Genomic DNA, 7,387 nt, shown 5'->3' on the forward strand with positions numbered 1-7,387 from the left:
CCGGAGAACACGAGAGATATCTGAGTTAGTAGACTATACAAGACGGAATCACAGCACTTGCTCTCAGATATGGTCCATTTGAGATATATAAGCACAGCAACGCAACAAAGCACACCTCTTTGGAGAAATTTAAGTTATTAAACAGATAGAAGTCCCATGGCTGTATTGAGACGGGCTGATGTTAAGTGAAAGCACTTCTACACACACCAGGGAGAAATCGCACGGAGTGAGAACAGTAGCGCATGATATCACACAGAGTCACCCGAAAGACACTCTGGATCGAACGACACGCACACTTCTGGAGTGACAGCATCGCGATCAGTGAGACAGCTTGGACCTAGAGTGTGTTGGATGGTACTCGTCCTCCGCCTGAGTTCTCTGTGTTCTCTCATTCACTCCCTAAGTGAGCCAGTGTGACCCGTCTGTTAAGCGCTGACACACACATATTTTCCAGGGATTGTTCCACACATTATGTATAATTGTCTGCCTGCCTAGTATCATCTGTGTAGGCCTGACAGCTTATAATACCAGAGAACTGGGGCTAAGTCTTGTCTGTTCCTAGTCCTGTCTTTTCCCAACCTGTTCTGTCCTGTGGCCTGTCATGTCCTGTTCCTGCCCTGTCCTGTTCTGTCCTGTTCTGTACAGTAGCTGTCCCTGTACCTGTGGCTGTCCTGTGCTTGTCCATCGTCTCGCACTGTTCTGCTCGGACATCACTGTTTTCTCCGAACCTGCTCCTGTCCTCTTGTGTAACTCGTGCCTGCCGACACTGTTCTGTTAAAGCATGTTCTGCCAACAGCTATCTGAATTGACTGCCTCACTGTTCTGCCGTCCTGTACTCGTTCTGACTCCTGTCTGTGACTTGTTTCTGTTCTTGTTCTTACTGTATGTAACTGACTTGCACAGCTGATCTGTCCTGTACTGGTATCTGTGTCCTGTTGTGCCGCACTGTCTTGTCCTGTTCTGTCCAGGTTTCTACTGCGTCCATGACGTGTCCATACTCTGTTCTGGTCCTGGTTCCATTGCACTGTTCAGGCCAACCAGATTGCGTGAGTCTTCAATGCTATACGGGGGCTCGTCATCAGGACCACCTGTAGCACTAAAGCTCTGACCTGTCTCTACTTGTCTGAGAGTCCTGTTCTGAACTAGCGTCCTGCTCTGTCAGGTGGCCCCTGTTCTGTTCGTGCATGACACGTCTGGTCGACGTGTACATCTGCCACCGTGTATCTGATCATGGTATTCACTGATCATAGTAGATAACCCGTACTGACTCAACACGTATTACTGTAGTCCTGCCCACTGTTCTCCGTGTAGTTGAGTACTAGTGTCCCTGTTCTGCTACTTGTACTGCGTTTCTGTCGCTGTTCATGATACTGGTACTGTCACTGTACTTGAGTCAACTGAGGTTCTGTACTGTATTCTGTACTGTCGCGTTCTGTAACATGATTCATCATGTTCGCACTCTGTTCTTGATATGCCTAATGATAAAAGTAACTGTACCTGTATTTGCTCAGATATAACTGAGTACTGTTCTGTTATCTGTAACTACTGATCGCTGTTCACTGTACTTCAGTCTAGTAGTCAGATCACTGTGTCAATCCTAAGCGTATAATGTTACACTGATATCTGTTCTGTTTCATGATACTGATGTCCTGTATTATCATGTACAAGTGTTCTGTTTCTGTACTCGTCGTATATAATCGTGTCTGCTTATCTGTTCTGATACTGATTGTTCTGTAATAAACTGAAGTTCCTGTTTCTGAGACTTCCTGTTCTGTCCACTGTATTATCCAGTTTTCTGTGAATTCTCCTGTCTTCTGCATACAATGTTCACCTTGCTAAGATACTAAATATAGTCCTGTTCTGCACTGTTCTGTGTCTGCGTACTGTCCTGAGATTCTGGATATTTTAGATCGTGACGTGGCTTGCTGTTCTCTGGTATCTTGTCCTTTTTTATGCCGTTCTCTAACTGTTTCTGTTCTGTCCTGTTCTGTACTGTACTGTTCTGTCCTTGTATCTGTCAACACTGGCGTTTCTTGAACACAGTGATTTGCTGAACCCGCTTTTCTGAGAATTCTCACTGTTCAGGACCTGAGTGATCTGAACCTCTGTTCTTTCTGTCGGAACTATTCTGCGCGCTACCGTTCACTAATGTCCTGTTCTGAGCCGTACATCTGTTTCCTGTCCTGTTCTGGCACTGTCTGTTCGTACTGTCCTGTTCCTTGTACTCGTTCTGTTCGTCCCTGTTCTGTACTTGTCTGTTCTGTCTGTACACAATGATTTCTCCGCGAGAGCTAGAGTGACTTAGAGTTCTTGTCTAAAGTACGTACACGTGTTCGTACTGTTCGGAATAGGTGTCACTGTACTAAGTCTTTTGAGAGGATAACATTAGTCTGTAAACTTGTTCTGTTTCTGTTCTGTTCACTGTCCTGTTCTGCCACTGTTCTTGTACTTCCCCTGTTCCTGTACTGTCCTGATTCTGCTCACCTAGTCTCTGTAACTTCTTAAGTACTGGTTCTGTCCTGTTCTGTAATGGTCTTGCCCTGGTCTGTCCTGTTCTGTCCTGTTCTGTACTGTTCTGACGCTGTTCTGACCTTTCTGGTCCTGTTCTGCACTGTTCTGGCACTGTTCTAATAACTGTTCTGCATGTTCTGTACTGGTCTGACCTGTGTCTGGTCCTGTTCTGCCTGTTTCTGCAACTGGGGGTTAATACGTTTTTTGTCATGTTCTTTGTTCTGCATCTGTTTCTGTCCTGTTCTGTACTGTCCTGTTCTGCATGTTCTGTCTCCGTTCTGTCCTGTACTGTTCTGTCCTGTTCCTGTTCCGTCCTATGCTGTGCTTGTGGCTGTTCTGTCCTGTTCTGTACTGTCCTGTTCTGCGTTCGCTTGTTCGTCTGCCCTGTTCTGGTCCATGTGCCAGCTGGTCTGCTGTCTGTTGGCACTGTTGCTGTACGTGTACGCTGTTCTGGCACTGTTTTGTCCTGTTCTGGTAGCTGTCTGTTCTTGTTCCGTCCTGAAGGCTGTGCTGTGCTGTTCTGTCCTGTTCTTTGTCCTGTTCTGTACTGTACTTGTTCTGTCGTGTTCTGTACTGTTCTGTCCTGTCTGTTCTTGCCTCCTGTACTGTTCTGTCTTGTACTGTTCTGTCTTGCTCTGCTCAAAAGTAGTGCACTATATTGGGGATGAGGTGCAATTTGGGACACACACACTATCCAATCTATTTTTGTAATCAAGTTTAATTTCTCTGCTTCTCCCTTGCAGTGCCTGAAGCAGTATGTGGAACTTCTGATCAAAGAGGGCCTCGAAACCACTATTAGCTGCCCAGACTCTGCCTGCCCAAAACAAGGTCACCTGCTAGAGAATGAGGTATAGTAAAGTAGTCCTACCAGGCTTCCCATTGAACTCACTGAGCCCGTCCCAAATGGCACCCTTTCCCTATGTAGRGCACTACTGTTGATCAGGGCCTATAAGTAGGGAATAGGGTGCCATTTGAGACACTGTCACTGAGATATCCAAGTACTGTAGCTATTTGTCTCCCATTCAACCTGGATGCGTCTTCAACAGGTCAAGAGTGCAACAAGCAGGGTGATGAGAGACGTAACCCATATCTGTGTATGTCTCTACGTATGTCTCTCTCTTGCAGATTGAATGCATGGTGGCAGCAGGGAGCATGCAGAGGTACAGGAGGCTGCAGTTTGAGAGAGGTATGTACAGGCAACTTCCTTGACCTCTAACCCCTGACAGGTGACTCATGACCATTCACAAGCTGTGGTAGTAGAGAGAGCGAGTTATCAATGTGACTCCCTCCCGCTCTCCTCCACTGTAGACCTATCTTAACCTCTCAAAACAGTATATAAGACTCACAGAGAGAAGAGACTGAGTGGACACAGAACAGGTCAAAGCCCTGATCACTGACCCAGTAACCCTAAAACKTTAACCCTGACACTGACCATACAGGCTGTAGGAGTAGAGAAAAGGGAGACACTGGACTGTTTATTCAGTAATGGGTCTTCTTTCTCCTCTACTTTTAGACCTATCTTAGCCTCTGTTCAGATGACATAAGGCTCTCCGACAGAGCCGAAGGCTGGGACATTTTTCRCTCCATCTTAACTAATCAAATTCAGTTTCATTGGATTTGTGTAGGATTTAATTGGAAACCTCTTCAGAAAAACAATCCCAAGACATCTGGCTCATGGATAATGGTAGATGAGAACTTTGAAATTTTAGTGGATGCACACACACACACACACACGAAGAAACACAGACGGAATCACACACTTCACTAAGCACATATCTATTTAAGTCAGTAGCACACCTCTTTTGAGAAATTTTTAAGTTATTAAACAGATAGAGTCCATGGCTGTATTGAGACTGGGCTGTGTTAATTAAGTATCAAACAGAAGAAAAACGGGTGAAACAGTGAGGAACTACCTGAACTATTCTGTGAGGAGGAGCAGCTTGGACTGTGTTGATGTAACTGTCCTGTTCTTGTTCTCCTAAGGAGAGTGTGACTTGTTAAGTGGATGTCAACATTATGTAACGTCTGCCTGCCTGTATCATCGTGTAGGCTGACAGCTATACTAGAGAACTGGGCTAAGTCTTGTCCTGTTCTGTCCTGTCCTTTCCCAACTGTTCTGTCCTGTGCTGTCATGTCCTGTCCTGCCTGTCCTGTTCTGTCCTGTTCTGTACAGTACTGTCCTGTACTGTGCTGTCCTGTGCTGTCATGTCTTGTCCTGTTCTGTCCTGTCCTTTTCCAACCTGTTCCTGTCCTTTACTGTCCTGCCCTGTTCTGTACTGTTCTGTCTGATCTGCACTGTTTCTGTCCTGTAACTGTTCTGTCCTGTTCTGTACTGTTCTTTCTGTTCTGTACTGTTCTGTACTTGATCTGCACTGTTCTGTCCTGTACTGTTCTGTCCTGTTCTGCACTGTTCTGTCCTGTTCTGTCCTGTACTGTTCTGTACTGTTCTGTCCTGTTCTGCACTGTTCTGTGCTGTCCTGTAGGTCCTGCACTGTCCTGCTCTGACCTGTTCTGTCTGTCCTGTTCTGCACTGTCCTGTTCTGTACTGTGCTGTTCTGCACTGTTCTGTCCTGTTCTGTACTGTTCTGTCATGTCCTGTCTTGTCCCGTTCTGTACTGTTCTGTCCTGCCCTGTTGTCGTGTTCTGTCTGTCCTGTTCTGTACTGTACTGTTCTGTCCTGTTCTGTACTGGTCTGTCCTGTACTGTCCTGTTCTGTACTGTTCTGTACTGTCTGTTCTGTACTGTCCTGTTCTGCACTGTTCTGTTCTGACTGTCTGTTCTGTACTGTCTGTCTGTACTGTCCTGTTCTGTACTGTTCTGTTCTGTCCTGTTCTGTCCTGTTCTGTACTGTTCTGTTCTGTACTGTCCTGTTTTCTGTACTGTTTCTGTTCTGTACTGTTCTGTTCTGTCCCTGTTCTGTTACTGTACTGTCTTCTGTACTGTTCTGTTCTGTCCTGTTCTGTCCTGTACCTGTTCTGTCCTGTTCTGTACTGTCCTGTTCTGTACTGTCCTGTTCTGCCCTGTTCTGTTCTGTACTGTCCTGTTCTGTACTGTTCTGTTTCTGTACTGTCCTGTTCTGTACTGTTCTGTTCTGTCCTGTTCTGTACTGTACTGTTCTGTCCTGTTCTGTACTGTTCTGACCTGTTCTGACCTGTTCTGACCTGTTCTGACCTGTTCTGACCTGTTCTGTTCTGTCCTGTTCTGTACTGTTCTGTACTGTCCTGTTCTGTACTGTTCTGTTCTGTCCTGTTCTGCACTGTTTTGTTCTGTACTGTCCTGTTCTGTACTGTTCTGTTCTGTCCTGTTCTGTACTGTCCTGTTCTGTACTGTCCTGTTCTGCACTGTTTCTGTTCTGTACTGTCTGTTCTGTACTGTTCTGTTTCTGTACCTGTCTGTTCTGTACTGTTCTGTTCTGTTCTGTACTGTCCTGTTCTGCACCTGTTCTGTCTGTCCTGTTCTGTACTGTTTCTGTTCTGTTCCTGTTCTGTACTGTACTGTTCTGTCCTGTCTTTGTACTGGTCTGTCCTGGTCTGTCTGTTCTGTCCTTGTTCTGTACTGTTCTGACCTGTTCTGACCTGTTCTGTCCTGTTCTGCACTGTTCTGCACTGTTCTATACTGTTCTGCACTGTTCTGTACTGTCCTGACCTGTTCTGTCCTGTTCTGCACTGTTCTGCACTGTTAATACCTGTTTTGTCATGTTCTGTTCTGCACTGTTCTGTACTGTTCTGTACTGTCCTGTTCTGCACTGTTCTGTCCTGTTCTGTCCTGTACTGTTCTGTCCTGTTCTGTTCCGTCCTATGCTGTGCTGTGCTGTTCTGTCCTGTTCTGTACTGTCCTGTTCTGCACTGTTCTGCGCTGTTCTGCTCTGCACTGTTCTGTCATGTCCTGTTCTGCACTGTACTGTTCTGTACTGTCCTGTTCTGCACTGTTCTGTCCTGTTCTGTACTGTCCTGTTCTGTTCCGTCCTATGCTGTGCTGTGCTGTTCTGTCCTGTTCTGTTCCTGTTTCTGTACTGTACTGTTCTGTCGTGTTCTGTACTGTTTGTCCTGTCCTGTTTTGCCTGTACTGTTCTGTCTTGTACTGTTCTGTCTTGCTCTGCTCAAAAGTAGTGCACTATATTGGGGATGAGGTGCAATTTGGGACACACACACTATCCAATCTATTTTTGTAATCAAGTTTAATTTCTCTGCTTCTCCCTTGCAGTGCCTGAGAGTATGTGGAACTTCTGATCAAGAGGGCCTCGACAACACTATTAGCTGCCCAGACTCTGCCTGCCCAAAACAAGGTCACCTGCTAGAGAATGAGGTATAGTAAAGTAGTCCTACCAGGCTTCCCATTGAACTCACTGAGCCCGTCCCAAATGGCACCCTTTCCCTATGTAGCGCACTACTGTTGATCAGGGCCTATAAGTAGGGAATAGGGTGCCATTTGAGACACTGTCACTGAGATATCCAAGTACTGTAGCTATTTGTCTCCCATTCAACCTGGATGCGTCTTCAACAGGTCAAGAGTGCAACAAGAGACGGGTGATGAGAGACGTAACCCATATCTGTGTATGTCTCTACGTATGTCTCTCTCTTGCAGATTGAATGCATGGTGGCAGCAGGGAGCATGCAGAGGTACAGGAGGCTGCAGTTTGAGAGAGGTATGTACAGGCAACTTCCTTGACCTCTAACCCCTGACAGGTGACTCTGACCATTCACAAGCTGTGGTAGTAGAGAGAGCGAGTTATCAATGTGACTCCCTCCCGCTCTCCTCCACTGTAGACCTATCTTAACCTCTCAAAACAGTATATAAGACTCACAGAGAGAAGAGACTGAGTGGACACAGAACAGGTCAAAGCCCTGATCACTGCCCAGTAACCCTAAACACATTA

The 7,387-nt window shown here is 46.1% G+C and overlaps 1 pseudogene; it reads left to right on the plus strand.

Moving 5' to 3' along the window:
- Window positions 1-7,387, plus strand: part of LOC111954069 (probable E3 ubiquitin-protein ligase RNF144A-A) — a 43,101-nt pseudogene that overhangs the window by 7,001 nt on the left and 28,713 nt on the right.

The sequence above is a fragment of the Salvelinus sp. IW2-2015 genome, linkage group LG28 (genome assembly GCF_002910315.2).
Source record: "Salvelinus sp. IW2-2015 linkage group LG28, ASM291031v2, whole genome shotgun sequence".
NCBI classification, from domain to species: Eukaryota; Metazoa; Chordata; class Actinopteri; order Salmoniformes; family Salmonidae; genus Salvelinus; species Salvelinus sp. IW2-2015.